Raw genomic sequence first — 15,313 nt, 5'->3', positions numbered from 1 at the left:
ATTCTTCATGGGGCCAGCCACAGAAGGGTCCTCAAATCAGCAGCAACCTTCCCCTTTTTAAACAGGGCTGAGCTACTCAAGCAAACATCAGGGACTGGCATTCCCACAGCTTTCCCAGGCTGGGATTTATGACCTTTGCAAGATTAAAAATCCTAAAAGGATTAGTGGGAACTTTGCTGAGCTCCCCCATCCAGTGATGCCTGGGGCAACGCTCTGCTGCTGAGGGACCTCTGAGATGGGGTTTGCCATGGTGAACTGAGCTCTCACCATTCCTGCAGGAAATTATTTCATTCCCATTACTGACACTGACAGCAGAGCTCTAGGAAATTATTCATTTTGGGATTGCAGCTATGGAGAGAACTGTGAGTGCCCATCTCCAAAGGAAGCAGTGGATTGGTGAGCTCCTCACACGCCCTATCAGCAGCCAGCCTCCCTCCCAGGGCCCAGTCTACACCAGGGAAACCAAGGGCTGAATTCATGGAACCCTTCCAGTGCTGCTGTCACTCCTGCTCGAGTGTCTCTCCTCACACAGATGTACAGGAGTGAAAAGAAAACTGCAGAAACTCCTGGTACTAGAACCAGAGGAAAATAATCACAGAGTCACACTTCTGTCACTATCTGGTGGTAAAGCCCCTTACCTTCTGGCCAAACTTTCCACAGCATGTGGCAGTAAACAAGTCTGAATGTGAAAATGCTGATTCATGTGTTCCCCACATATGTCTTTTCCCATCAAGCTGAGCTCTGAACAAAACATCTGTGAGAGAATTTTTGTTTCGAGAAGTGTGAAAGAACATAAAAAAGAAGCAGTTTTTTCATTGCCAATGTGTGAAGGAAACAGATCTCAAGCTCCTCTCCTCTTCTGATAATATACTGCTAGTCAGTGGTCTGAAATAATATGTGTATATCACCCAAGCCAGAACTTAAGCTTTGAGAGATCTGATGGCTCTGTTGATAAGTCAAGATTCATGTTCTCCCATCTCTGGCTGACAGGTTCAGCCAAGGAGCCTCTCCCTCTCCCCTGTTTGTTACTGTCTGAGGAAATAAAAGGACTTGAAAAAAATATATATGGTATTCTTGTCTGAAATGTCTTTATAATGAGGCAGCAGAAGATGTGAGAAAATTTAAGATTTTTGCTAGTCTAGTCATTTATTTAAAATCAGTGGTGACAGGCCCAATATGGTATAGAAAAGGACACCAATTAAATATTACTCATTTTTACTTGAATTTCAAATGCTAAAGTTTCACAGAGTTTGCACATCCACTCAGACAAATAAGTATTAAAATCCTAGGGATGCTGGTCTATAGGACAAGCCCTACTAAAGTAATACTCTTATTTGTCCTTATACTTCTTGCAGAACCAACTGTCTTTTTGGGTGGGACACTGAAAGATTGATACCCTGGGTCTGTAATGAGTCTTGAAAGGTGCAATGATTTCTGTGGAATCATTGACTGTTGCTGTTTTTGTTGCTTTTTTTACCCTAATCTGAAAAGATTGTAACAGGTGGATTGCCAGATAGAATTGTTTCATCAGAACAAGCAGCAATTAGGATGTCTTCTGTTTAGGTTAACTCCCTGACCTCTCCTGGAAGCAGAGGGAAAAGGAGTAGCCCTGTTGAGCTGTTGAAAGCTTCCAAACCACCAGCTTGCATTCATACAAATTCCTTCATCAGCTCCACAAGAGCATTTCCTTTATTCTGTGGGAGCTGGAAGGATCAGGAGCACGGCTGGAATACATTGTGAATGTTTCAATGGCAATTCAGACTCTGAGCACTGCCTGGAATGAGGAATTCCACGCATCTTCCTTGCCAAGGTTGGACTGGATATCTTAAAGGTCTTTCCCAACCTAGCTAATTCTGTATTATTCATTCAGCCACCTTCTTGCTGTCTCCAACTTGGTGCAACATATGGTGAAAACACCCTGCTCAGGACTGAACAGGCACAGATCACCCAGAATGTAAGAACTGCCCTTCAAACACCATGACTGGGTGTGCAGAGAAAGATCTCCTCACCATTTATCCTCTCATTCAGCTGCAAGGACACCACGTGGAAAGCAGCGACCTGCAGAATCCTGGCCACTTGTCCAGGCTGATGAGAAATGCAGCTGACAAAGGTGCAGAAAGTAGCAGCTGCCTCCTGGCTGTTTGGGATGTGCAAACAAGCCATGAACAGCACAACTGCAGGATCACAGACAGACTTTCCATTCCCAACCTGCAGAATACATGAGACAGAACAGGAGTCCTGCTGCATTAGCTACAGTGCTTTTCTGAGTCACCACAGAATTCCTCCATGCATCCCTACTGTTGTTCCTCCCTGACACACCAGTGGGAAATGCTGCATTTATTTTATTGCAGACTGATCCCAGAAAGCCAGGCTTCAGCTGAGAGCCCCACAGGCTGGACTGGCACAAAGGATTGGAGATTATGAGCCCAAACAGAGTCCAAGAGCACACAGTTCTAGCACAGGTTTTAGCACATGTCATTTTAAGGTCCCTCTATGAAGGCTTGATCAATCCTGCCTGTGGCTGAAATGGAGCCCTGCCTAAAGCGCTATCTTCAAATGGAAAAATTGTTTTATAAAGGATCACACTCTAAGTTCTTTAAATGACCTGTTTGTCTCAAAAAAAAGGTCCTCACTCCTGAACTTTCATAAAATTGAAACCATGGGGATAAAAATGCTTTCTTCTACAGAATTCCAAATAAAACCTCTAAATGGGATACTGGTCAAAGAACTGGTATCTTGTTCCAGGAAGAACATTTTGGCTAACAAGTGGCACAAGGGAAGTAGCTTATTCTGGTGTCTCAGGCTTTTCAGGAGTCCAGAGGAGAGCAGAATGAATGGTTTAATGGTGTTTTTCTAGTGAGCACATGGAAAAACAGATCCCAGTTTTCTCAAAGCTTTCTCTAAAGCGAGGTTTAGAAGATACATTCTGCAGTCTCCTAGACAATTACAAAATTTCAATGAAAAATTAAAAAAAAAAAGAAAACCCCAAAACCAAATAAAAACCCCCAAAATAAACAAACAAAACCCCAAACCAAACAAAACCAACGACAAAGCAAGAAAATTTGATTAAAACAAATAATATCTATGCTTTTAGTTAATCAATAAGTCACAGAAGTGAAGCAAACTTTTCTCATACACCTTCATCAACTGTGGATTACTCATAAGGTCAAACATTTGCAAAGGAGGTTATTTTGAAACCTTGGATTACTGCAGAAGCATAGCCTTATCTAAATTAGTTCTGCCCGCACTCTCAGCCAATAAATTTCTCCACGTGTTTACATATTGATTTTTTCCCATCTTTTATTTATTTCAGCTTTGAAAAGAAAGAAAAAGTCTATTAAGAAGCTAACAGGAAGTATGTGTTGAAAAAGGTTATTCTTTTTGGTTGTTGTCAAATGTCTCGAGCTGGATCACCTTACAAATGTAAATTAAAAGGTTTAAGGTGATGTGATCCAGGGTAGAATTCTAATTTGACTTATACATTTCTCATTCAAAACATCATGTTTTATTTCTGCAACACCCTGCTGATCTGGATCCAAACCCATGAGCCCTCAGCTCTCCCCTGGGATGCAGAAAAAGAATTGCCTAAAGGATCTTTATTCTATTTTTTCTAACTCATCCATTTTGCTTCCCTTTTTTCTGAAACAAATAAAGCAGTGCAACATATATTTAGCAGCTCCATGAACACCCACAAGTGTGAGAGTTAATAATCAGCAGCAGCTTGTGAGATTTCACAGATGGATAATTTAAAAAAATCTGTGTTTAATACTCCATGTTCTCTCTGGTTTAAGCTGTGGACAGATTTTCACTCCTGGGACTCTCGTGGCCAGGGCACCTAACCTCTGATACCACAGTGGAACATTTCTGCTTCTTGATGCTTCTCAGATGCTCACAAATTGCCTCTGCTGATTTCACCTTGAGCATTTGATCTCATCCAAAGGTGTGGCTTTTCTGAGAGATCAACAGTGTTATACAATCCAACGGATACTTAGGTAGGAATACTCAGTTGGTCATTTATCAGCTCATTTACAGCCTTTGTGGTTATTTTTATTTCTGATGAAGCTGTTGTCTCACAGACGTTTTCAGAACAAAAAGTATTAGAGCATTTACTGCTCCTTGGAGACTCAGTTCTCCTGAAGCAGCTCTGGAGAGCCAGCTGGGAGACCCAGGTCTGCCTGAAAGGACAAGGCAGACAATTCTTAGTGTGGAATCAATGCAGGCTGGGCAAATTCTTGCTTAGGAGCAAGGGCTGAGTCAGCTGTGCAGCAACAAGAGTGCAGCCAGCACCTCTGGCTCCTGGGAACAGGCAGAGCCCCTCAGCACAGCCACCTGCACAATCCGACTGTGGTCTCACTCCTGGGTGCACAAATTTAGGCACAAGTGCTGAATGCCAGGACAGTGTGCTCCATAGCTGAGGCACAGCAGCTTTAGAACGTGAGTACATAAAAATAGTAAATTCCAAAAATATGTGCATGAAAGCTTACCTAGGAACAGACACCTTCCAGGGGTAAGAAGAGATGTAGATACTATTAAAAAAAAAAAAAACCAAACAACAACAAAAAACATCCCAAATCTCTCATTGTGGCTGCTCTGCAACAAATGTGCTGGTTTTGATTGACCTATCAAAAACCAGTGTTTTGTTTCCAAATATCCTTACTTTGAGGACCTCCTCCTACCTCAAGTGGCAGAAAGAAATGTGACAGACTCAGAGAAACAGGTTAGCATAGAGACCTGCATTTAACTGAACCCACTGCTCCAGTGGTTAAGCTCTGAGGCAAATGATATGGTTTTGCTTTCTCATATTCAATAAACATTTTTCAACAACCTGTGTAGTTTTAGGACTTTGCAAATTGCTGCAAATGCACTAATAGAAAGAGAGAAATTTGAGAAACCCTTCCAGTTGTCTTCCACTACCTTGTGTACAAAAATTAGGAGAAACTAGAGTAACTTTATATCCTGTAGGTGTCTTTTGGAAGCACAGAAGGTTTTCTAAAATTGACTTTACATTGTATCACTGATTGCAAGGCTGTGGATAATAAGTTCTGCTACAGCTTTAATTCAGTGACCTGATAAGGCTCATTGGTTGTCACAGAGCTCTGAAGTGCTGCTTCAAGGTGTTTTCTGGGTAGAGATTTCATTTTAGACAGGACAGGATCAAGGATCAAGAAACTTAGGTCAAAGCATTTAAGCCACTGAATAATGAAGCCACAGCAGCATCCTCCACCTGCAATGAATATCATTATTGGCTACAAAAGAAAAATAGTCAGCAAGAAGCTCACTGAGCTGAGTTCCCTGTTGTATTAGGCACTTGGATCAGGCTATGCTATCATACCTGCCTTTTGGGATGACTGAACTATCCAGCAGCAAACTTATTGTTTTTGGTCTAGTGCCCACTGCTCCAGCACACCACCCTTGTGCTCTGAGAGCTGAGTTTTCCCTGTGCTCTGAGACAACAGCTCTCATTTCAAGCTAGCCCAGGCAGCCTCTCCCAGGGTACCCAGCTGACATCCTGGCACTCACCTGCAAGTCAGTGCTCAAAGCCCTCCTTCACAGCTGGTTTCCAACACATGACCAAGTCATGGCAGAAATTCCCTGCCTTCTTTGCTGTGATTTGTTCCAGGTTTTCTTCTACCTTTAATGTATTTCCATCTCATCTGCTACCCAGTTTTGTTTTCAGGATCAATAATAATCTCTTCCTTGCTGAAAACAGGCATTTTATTTTGGGGGCATGAGGAACATCTGCAGCCTCCTCTTCTCTTCCATAAATGTCTTGACAAGGTTCTTGCTCTTCTTTAGCCACACTGGTGTCCAGATCAATGTGATGAAGTAATTATCACCTTGTCCTGGCTTTTTGTGCTGTAGCTTAATTTTCTGGTTAGATTCTTCTCTGTTACTTTAACTCATAACCCCCAATTTCATTTCAGTGATTTCATAACCCTCTTGAACACACAGCCCTTTGCCTTGAAGGCTTTTTCTGTTATTCCTAAAATAAACTCCAGATGACTTTTCTACCTGCAACTTGAGGACACTGCTAGTATTTAAATGCTTTGGAGTAGCTGACATCTTTTCAAAGCTATTTTGATCTCAAGAGACTTAATGCAATGGGCATTGCCCTAGGCTTATTAATCATTCCTCTATTCCCCAGCAGTAATGCCACAGATCCTCAGCTATTCAGCCCTACAATAACAGAGCAATCCCAAAGGGTCCTCAAACACCCTTCTTAATCCTCTTAATTTGTTGTTCTTAACACATGACTAAGGGAGGCACTTGACTGTGTCCAGGCACATCCACCACTGCACAAGCTGAGGTATTTCTGCAACACAAAATTCCCTCCTTAGCTCTTTGGAAGTTCCTCTGCCATTTCCACACTGCCCTCCCAGCTCTGCTGCTGTCAGCCAGCCCATTTTTTCCTCAGTCAGCTCTTACAATGGCCTCTAAAATATTTTCCCCTTGTCCTAAAATGCTTTACTCCTATCTTTGAGCTGCCAAATCCCCATCTCCCAGAGGCTGATCCTGCTCCCAGCCATCCCTGCTTACCTGCTGCCTTGGCAGAGAGAGCAGGGCAGCCCCATTTCAAAGTCCTTTTCTCAGCCCTCTAGTGCAGGGTTTCCAATTCAATCATACTTGTTTACAGACCTATTTTTATCCTTCTCTTTTAATTCTCCTTAACTTGTAGCTGATAGCAATTTTTTATGTAGTTTGTACCTGAAAACTGCTTTACCCTTCTCACCCTAAGCACTCTGAGTCCAGAAGTGTCCATTTCAGCCATGCTTTGCCATCTAGCTTTCATCCCATTACAAGTGTTTTCTGTTTTTCCTGATTTGCACAGGTCCCTCAATTTTGAAGTTGCAATTAAATCCTTTATTCCACTGTGGGTTTTGCCATCCTGGATATCCACCCTCAGGTTCTGCCCCAGAAGCTCCCATTTCTCCTCTTTTCCAGCCCTCCCTGTCACTAGCACAATTGGCATTGCAGTCCTGGCTCATTAATCACACCCATCCTCTGTCAGTCTTTGGGACCACACTTTCATCAGCTGCATCCCTTATCTTACTACACTTCTCACTAGTTTTATCACCTCAGTCCTTGTTTTCTACCACAGTATCCTTTATTCCTGCAATTTTTTTTTTCATTTGCTTGTGTATTGAAAAAAAAAAAACCTGGAAGGCATTAATGTTTCATGCACAACTAATATAGAAGTTCCATCGTACATCATCTGTGCTGATTGCTGTACTCAGGAGGTTAAATATGGGCTACAGGTGGTAATAAAAGTAATACATGATTCAAAAATTCATCAGTGCTTTGCCACTATTTTACAGGCTCCTCTCTTAAACAGGTGTCCTAATTAGAATAAATTAAGTCTACTTATTTTTAATAATAAAGTGTATTTTTGACAGTAATAGTAAAACTACTTGCTACATTTTTTTCTGTGACTCATTTTAAGCATGCACTTTACAGCCACTGCCAGGGCCAATGTTAATTGTGCCTTGCACTATATCCTGAATTATCCTGGAAGCAGTGCAAGGGATTAAGTAGGCTAGATTTTCTTTTTAACTTCCCTTCTAGCTTCAAAAAAATTTACTAGGTTCACCTAAAAGAGACAATGAGGTGTGTGTGTGTAACTTTCCTCTCTCATGCTTTTTGAAAGGGATGATTAAGTTTCCTTTCCTTCCACCACAAAATACGTGCAAGTGTATTTCTTTTCTACCTTGTCTCAAAACCAGAAGCTGTTACACATCTGCACTAGAGCAAAAGCAATGTGAGTTAGACCCAGAGGCCAAGATCCAAGAGACCATGTAGGCTGGGCAGCAGCAGTGGAGAGCCTGGTTTGCTGCTCAAATCATGATCAAACCAATTGTTACCAAAAAAAAAAAAAAAAAAAAAAAAAAAAAAAAAAAAAAAAAAAAAAAGTCACAGGAAATTGTTATCTATAGATTGAGCAGAGCTGTAAAACACATTTTCAGAAACTGTATAGCACAAAACTGCTGAGGAAATTCCCCATGATTTTTGAAGCTCTTGGTGAGATGTCTATGCTCATGTGAACTTGAAAGAAAAACTGGAACATTAAATATTTGCTCTGGAAAGCCCTCAGAGACTTTTCCAGCTGAAAAAGGTCTCTCTGTGCCTATTACTACTGTATTTAGAGATAAGCAGAGGACACAAAAACACGCCCATAAACCTTACCTTTTACTGATTTTGAGATTTCTGGAAACATATGCTGTGATGACATTTCCTTCCTTTGAGGATCACAGTCAGAACTAACAAAAGACAAAGAAAATACAGTCACTTTTCTCAAACCTGTTTTGCTTTTTAAATTCTCCCACTTTTCCAGGTGTGTTTTCTTTCAGCTAATTTAGGTGATCTGCTGACATCCCTCATTCTCCATGTTACTGGAAACTACCAGTTGATAAAATCACCAAGTCAAGAAGATGGAGTAGGGACCTATTTTCCATGAGCACAGAGTGTTTTACCTCCCAAAGCCAAACAAATCATCATTTTCTCACTTTGTAGCTAATCCAAGATACTTGCAGAAAAGCAGAGTGTAGGGACCACAGTGAGAGCACAACCAACACCAAGGAAGACTTCAAGCATCTGCAGCCCTTAATTGTTCACCAGTACAACCTTTTACACCTTTCATTCTGCATGCCTTACACCTGTGTGCCCTCTGCTCCCTTTTGGGATTGGTCAGTGCCCCTGGGCACTCCATGGCTCACTGCTGTCAGTGCTGCTCACCTGCTGCTCACAGCTGCATCCCTTTAGGGGTGAAGCTCACAGCCCCACTCCCAATCACCACAAACTGTGTGACTACACCAGCAAAGATCAGTGGAAAAGCAAGTTACAGGGCTTTTGGACAAAGACTTAAAATAAATGTTCAAAAGTGTCAGATGCATTACTTGGAAAACACCTAGGCCAGATTAAAATTTTTTCACCTAAATTATTTTTCAAAGGTAAACTGGGTTTTGCCTGAACTCAATAAGCAGAACTGCAGAAACATTTAATACCAGTTTGAAATTCATCAGTGGTTAATTACTTGGTAAAAATATGGAAAGGCTTCCTGGTTTATTTAAGAAACAATGTCTGCAGGAATGAAGAAAAAATAATTTTCTTTTTCTGTTCTAACTACTGGAGAAACCTGTGAAAGGTTAGAGATATTTCATCTTCATTTTGTATATATCCAAGCAAGCTGAACAAAATTATTTACATAGGAGAGAAACTGGTTTTGTCATAGGATGGTATCCCAAAAGACATTTTAATATAAAAAGGAACACATTTGGTATATCAACTGATTTTATTCTTTTTTGTAAAGATGATGTGGGTATTGCCAGGAGTCTATACCCCATTAAAAATAGCAGCAAAAGCATTAGTGATTGTCTGCATATAACAACATTTCAGCATATCAGGCCTTTGCAGAGATTCAAATAATATTCATATAATTGTCTTTTTGCCCTTGTGTCAGAAATAGTCAAAATTTTGCTCAGCCTTTCCCAGCCCTTATTTTAATGCGTTGTGCAGCTTCTCCAGGAGCAGAAGCATAGTTCTGTCTGACAGTGTGAGTTCACACTGCAGGAAGGCTCCTGTGCCAGGGCTGCTTCAGCCACAATGCAGCATCTTCCTCCCTGAAGACCTCAAATCTGAGCTCAAATTGGACAGATAAACTCCTTACCATGGCCATGGCAGAATTTACAAATGCCTGACATGGATGGACTCCCTACCACAACACAGACACCCCAGCCTGCCACAGCCACTCTGTTACCTGGGAAATCTCTGCTGCAGGGAACAGTCTGCACCTGACACTTCCCCAGGAAAGACAGACTTGCTTTTATCCCATCCGTGTTTTACATGCAAAGCAGAAATGTTTGATTTATACCACAAAATGTCCTGCAAGTGACAACAGAATAAGAGTGAAGCAGCTTTCATTGGCACCCTCTCTCAGAGGGTGGAAGCAGCCACAGGCTGCTTTCTACCAGCAAGAGCAGACATCTGGAAGGAAATGCAAGCGAGCATGGATCCTTTATTAGGAAAGATTTTCATTCAGGATCTATGGCTTATCTATATACTTGAGAGTGTGTGTTTGATAAACCAGCTTGTTGCTTTGTGACCAATTACTCTGGGATTTTTATTAGTGCTGCAAAAGGAAAATATATTAGAATTGAATTATACTCTTTCAGGAAACATTTTTATTTAGAAGTATATCTTAGCCTTTTCTACAGGGATTAGTTATAAAACAAAAATATTTTATGTACCTATTTAGGTGTGGATCAATAAAACTTATTTTCATGGCCATTGTGTTGATGCAGTAGTGACTGCTGAATTTGCCTCACTCTGTCTGCAATCCTTAACACTTAATTCAGAAAGCTCCATCCTGCTGTAAACTGTAATGCTACAAGTGGATTTAAGTGGACATAGAAAACAAAGTAACCCAACACACAGAAAGGTGTACTCTGAATGTGGGGTTTGTTTGATGTAAATTAAATCAAATTATCAAATAAAAAAAGAAATGAAGGCACAATACTACAGCAGCTTCTCTTAAATGGTCTCTTAGGAAAAGGTACACCATTTCCCAAGTTGCTTTGTATCATGTTGGCCTCATCTTAGTAACCATCCCGAATCATCCCATACAACAGAACAAAAAATAAATTTGGTGTGGATGATGGGAATTTTTAATTAGTTCAAGTCTGCTTCACAAATTCACTCATCAGTTTAGTGTCACACCCTTCAATCTAGCAGCAGAGTGGGTACTGATACTGTGCCTGCAGCAAAAAGTGTGAGTGGTGGGGAGATTTGTCAAGCCCCATGGAAATGCACATCTCTGTTTCCCATTGTGAGGGAGCAACTTGAGGATCAAAACCTTTGAAGATTAGAACTTTGACACATGAATGTCCAGTTAGCCAGAAATGGAGCTCCCAGAAGTGATAAACATCAGAGTTAAGTTTGCACAAAGTTAACACTGCCCTTTGGGGAGGTCCACAATAATTTGGCCTTTAATTAGTCCCAATAATCAATATTTGGGACTTCCACGAGACTCCACAGCCAACCTAGTAGCCAATAGTGGAGGAATGAGCTGTTCAGTAGGCTGTTGGCATCATTTTTTGGCTGCATTCAGCCTCATCTCTTCCAGCAGGCTCCTGCCATGCCATTCTGGTGGCTCACACTGACACAGGCTGGGACAAGGGAGGGCTCCTGCAGTCCCAGCCACCACCCCAGGCTGAACAGGACACTGTCACCCATGCACCTTCATAAAAAACACTTGCCTTTCCTTTCTGGGGGTAACACTGCCCCTTTGACCAAGAGATACAAAAGCAAGTGGAAAAACTGGGAAAATATTGACTTCCTGACTGCCAGGGCTTTGGTTTGTGACTGATGATGTTCTGCAAGAGCTTCCTTTTCTCCTTTTTCTTCAAAGCAGGAAACAAATAAACACTGCAAGTATACTGTGACAAAAATCGAGAAACCTGCTCAGGTGGAGCTGTTTGCTTAACACCACAGAGAAATCTCCCTCCCTCCAGCCCTACTCCTTCCTCCTCAAAGAGCTGCACCCATGTCGTACTCCCAGGGAAAGACAGCAGTGTCACTAAAAAATTAATTTAAAAATCACCTTTATAATGGAAACTCACAGCTTACTTTACCTCTAGCTCTCACATACATCAGTACAGCTCTGTTTAAAGGGGAGAAAAGTAAACTCCTGGAAAAATTCATACATTGCAGTGGTGATGAAGCAGATGCCACAGCCAGTATACTGTAAATTTTAGTTAAGTAATAAAGGTGAGTGATACTAAAAAAAAAAAAAAAAAAGACACCAATAATAGCATCAGCAAAGGCAAAACCAACAGAAAAACCCCTGCAGCATCTCATCTTTCCTGTAGATGACTGTGCTAATAAAGGATGCTGAGAGAATAAAATGGGAGGAAATAGAACACTCAAGTCAGAAACATTTCTAGATATTCACTAATATGTTTGAAAAGTTTCCAGAAGATGCCAGTGACTGTTGGAGCAGGGAAAATCTATTTGCATGTTTCTAGTGCAGAGGCAGTCATGTTCATGGCAGATGTTTGTCAGTCACACTTTACATGCCCCAAAAGAGATATATTGCCCAATTACACAAAAAAATGCATTTAGGGCAACTCTTGGTCTCATCTGGCTAAGAGCAGCTGTGTTGGAACAAAGGTAGACAAATTCCCCTGTTATGTAAGCATAAAAAACATGAAACATTAAGATGGAAAATTTATTAACTTAAGATATTAATTAACTTATTGAGTAAGAATTGTCTTCAGATTGGTTTAGGAATTTCTCCCTTCCTGATTTAGCTTCATGTAAGATGTAAGGACTGGATTATTAAAGAAAAATGAACATTTCAGTTGCCTACAAAGGTGACAAAGGACAGAAAAAAGAAACAAAGGTATGAAGCTAAAACTGGGACAGAGAAAGCAGTCAGGTTAAAAAGGAATATGATCATTACATTTCCTAAAAAATTCAGAAAATAGGTTTTAGTTAGCTGCTACTATTAAACCAGGAATGACAAGAAGTGCTAGAGTTTAAAGGGCAAGTCATAGTCCAATATTTAAAAAAGAGAGACTTTTGAGCATTGCACACACCAAGCCTCCATTTCTGCAGTGTGTGAACACAGGGCTCTGGAGTCAGAACACCAGGGCAAGCAAGGGATGCTCGAGGTGCCATGGACTTACCTATCTGTTCACTGAAGAATTCATTACAAAAGGGCTGCAACAGACAGAGGTTTTATTACAAAGTATGAAGCTCTGGCAGCACTGGCTGCTTGGACTAAACCACCCTCTCCACCTCTGACAGCCAAAGGATGAGAAAGAATTCAAAGCTTCTCCCCCCAACTCCTGTCTTGGGCTTGTATATGAAAACTCCAGGACTGGAGGAAGAATAGGAGTGATTTTTTCCATCTCCCAACTGCCTAGTGTCACTGAATTCCTCCTATCCCATTTAGGAGAGAAATGGGATAGTTGTCTTCATGTAATTGGTCTAATTGCAGAGGGTCCCCACCTCAGATGTAAAGCTGCTGTGAAACGGGTCACACCATTCTATATTCTGAAGAGTTAGATTGAAAAGAGTGCAAAAAATCAATTTCTCTAACTAGAAGTCTGACAGCAGTTGAGGAGGTCAAAAGACTGGTCAGAGGGTTCAGGGAGTGCCTCAAGGATTGCTTTAATTGACAGATGTATTGGGTTCTGAAAATGCACAATTTGCTTTTACCGACACGCAGTTGTCTTTTCTTGCTGTAAACAGCTCCTTAAAAAGAGGCTGAATACAACAGATGAACTTGTTAGTGTTTCTTAATTAAATGCCTGCAGTCACTTCATTTAGCACATTTAAAAGTTTAGAAACACAAAGGCAAAACATAAAACTGATGGACATGGTTAAGTCAGAGGACTGGAATCATAAAGTACAACAGAAGCCAAGACTTTGACCTTTTTTTGCTCAAGAGCTGCTTCAGGTTGTGGCCAGAAACAAGAAACCAGAGTGCCCTCTAACAGGGGGATGTGAGTCAGAGATTTCTAAAAGTCCCCACAAAATGCTTCCCTTCTTCCTTAAACTTGCTATCAGCTACTTCCTTCCTCCTACACTACTCTTCAAATCTCATCCCCCAAGTACAGAGAAAAGAACAGAAATCTGTGACTGTATTTTGCCTTTGGCCGGAATGAGAAAAACTCTTGATAGCAGAAACCCCTTAATTTTTAATCATTATAATTTGTAATTATTATGGCCACATGCTAATGTATCCCTAAACATTCAAATGAAAGAGAAATGATTTGAAAAAGACTGGAAGGCAGATGCCACCAGCCTAGCAGGTCAATGAAATCAGCTAGTAATTAAAGTTTTCTGAAGAACTCATTCTTTCTGATTTCTTTTCAGCAACTTGAGAAGACAACACAGAGGGGGTCCTTGCCTTAAATGCAATGATATTCATCAAATCCATTTGTAAATATTAGTTCAGTTAAAACAACACATAAGATATAAAATGTAATTAAGTTCAGTATAGATTTCACTTTCACGGAAGACTAAGAACAGCAAGGAAGAAATGATGTTATTCTCTTTCCAGAGCTCATAGGAACACCACTAATGATTTCAAAAGCCCACGACTCATCAGTTGCAATTAAAACAATTGCAATGACAGTGACCTCAGCAGAAGACAAAATATAATTGCATGGGCAGCAAACAATACAGAGAGATGAAACTGGAATACAGATGTTACTGATTCATGGGATGCCTGAAAGAATAATTCTCCTGCTAGTGAATTTGGGAGCACTTCCTAACAGGGAGGTACAGCAGGGATGGCTGGCCAGAAAACAGCAACTCCAATGCACTGCACATCTCTGGTGGAGGATTTGATTCTGCTTTGGCAAAAGACATCAGTGCAGACTGTTACTGGAGGGAAAGTAACACAGCCCTGAAGCACAGACCCTGCCAGCAGGTGAGCCATGTGCTGCACACAGCCAGCCTTGGGCTTTGCAACATCTCACATGTGTTTGTTTATGTACTTATTATTTTTAGTAATAATGAACAAGGACATGCTAGCTTCAACAGAACACCTTCCAAAAAAAAAAAAAAAAAATCCAGCTGGAAAAACCAGGTTTGTACAATTTTCTTAATTGTAGCCCTGATGGGCAGCTACTTTGATTAACTGGAAAGATGAGCAAAAGTTTCAATATTAAAGAACAGCAGGATTAAAAAAAGAAGTTTCTATGTCGCTATCTGGCCATTATTCTCAGCTAAACCTCATTTCCCATTTTCTCCCTCAAAATCTTTGCTTTCAATATCATCTTGTGCAGGTCCATTGTCCTCTCTTTACATGCTGACTGATCACAGCACAGACTTTTATACTCTCACACATTATTTTTTTCATAGGTTGGACAAGTTTTCTGCATTTGCATTTTTCTCCTTTCCTCCTTCAGGCTCCCTTTGTAGTTTCTTTTCTCAGAGCCCTGAGAGCATCGCTGCTGCCTTCCCCAATGGCATGTTTAGACCACGTGGGCATTTTCTCTTTTCCACATAGGCCTCCAATGAAAATTACTGCCTCTTTAATACACAGAAAGAGCAGAAAAGCCATACAAAATGGCTACATCCCATTGAGGGTGTTACTTATGAACAACAAGCAAAAAAAATTACACAGCTAAATAGCTTTGTGCCCAAAAGAGCTTGAAAAAAATACCTCCTAAAAGTCACTGTCCCTTGTAGCTGGCTACTAAGCTGCCAGCATAATCATCCCCTCAGCAGACTCATTCAAAATGAGCCATGTTTGCAAAACCCTACTGTTCCAGCAAGCTTGACTTACCCAATCAGAGTAAGTCAA

The sequence above is a fragment of the Haemorhous mexicanus genome, chromosome 7 (assembly GCF_027477595.1).
Source record: "Haemorhous mexicanus isolate bHaeMex1 chromosome 7, bHaeMex1.pri, whole genome shotgun sequence".
Classification (NCBI taxonomy): Eukaryota; Metazoa; Chordata; class Aves; order Passeriformes; family Fringillidae; genus Haemorhous; species Haemorhous mexicanus.
Note: the sequence above shows the minus strand (reverse complement) of the source record.